A 1,316-nucleotide genomic window follows, 5' to 3' on the forward strand; every position below is an offset into this window, starting at 1 on the left:
GAGCAGAAGGAGAGAGAGCACGAGCAAGGAACTCAGGACAGCAAGGGGTGCACCCACACACTGAGACAATGGGGATGTTCTACTGGAACTCACCAAGGCCAGCTGGCCTGGGTCTGGAAATGCCTGGGATAAAACTGGACTCTCTGAACATAACGGACAATGAGGACTACTGAGAACTCAAGAACAATGGCAATGGGTTTTTGATCCTACTGCACATACTGGCTTTGTGGGAGCACTTCCAAATTTTTGTGCCGGTGGCTAGAACCAGAGAGTGTGTTGGATTACTTATGACATCCAAACACAGTATATGAACATGGAATGGCATAAGCCACATCACGGTGAGAGTATAAATGAAGGTTATATTAATATCAACATGCAAATATCTGTAGCTCTAAGCCTTGCCTGCTCATTTAAAAGACTTGTCTTATGTCTGAAGGGATTATACATTTTTGTGACCTATGGAGCAAACCAGGGCCTGGTTCTTTCAGGTTATCATTTTGGTTGTTCCACACCCAAAGGAAGTTAATCAACCAACCTCTCTTCCTCCTTTGTCTTTTGCTTTCAGGATGGGCTAGTATTCTTTGTACTGGATACTCAGTAATATGCTTGGACGTGGCAAATGATTTGGGCTTATTGACTGGTACGGAGCAATAACCTGAACTGCTATTTCCTGTCAATGACTTCTAGTCTCAGAAATTGTCCATATATTAAGAACTGAAAGCCCCATTTTTGATGTAATTTTTCAGTGGTAATCCTCTAGTGGTATTCTCTAGAGCTCCAAGCATTCCAAAGTTCCTTCACTTCACACATCCAGCATGTGATGTGCACCTTCCTTTAGCATGGTTCATATTTTTAACTTCCAAGTTATCAACAACTATGTGCTATACATTTATTTTTCTATAATGGCAAGTTCTAATTGTTCTGCCTGTAGGTCTTATTATCTTCCCCAAGTCTCTTGGATAAAATACATGTGAACACATTCCATTAGGTACATGTGTTTGCTTTCTTAGTTATTTAGACAGTGAATGACTGAACTCAGTTTATAATATATCATATTCAAATATACCCACATTGATATATTATAATAGAATATTGACTTTTATATCCTCACATATAATGTTTAAGGATGATATGAGGCTCACAAATAGCAGCTAAACCTAACCTATTATCTTAGAATAATAAATTTCAGCCAAATGTTGAGTTTGTGGGTGGCAAACCCTACTCTCTAGTTTAGATCAGGGAAGTTATGTGTAAGGATAGGGGAAGTCCTTTTCCTCCTTCTATCCTTTTTCTTATTCTATTTTCATATATATATA

Source organism: Microtus ochrogaster, linkage group LG5 (genome assembly GCF_000317375.1).
Source record: "Microtus ochrogaster isolate Prairie Vole_2 linkage group LG5, MicOch1.0, whole genome shotgun sequence".
Lineage (NCBI taxonomy): Eukaryota > Metazoa > Chordata > Mammalia > Rodentia > Cricetidae > Microtus > Microtus ochrogaster.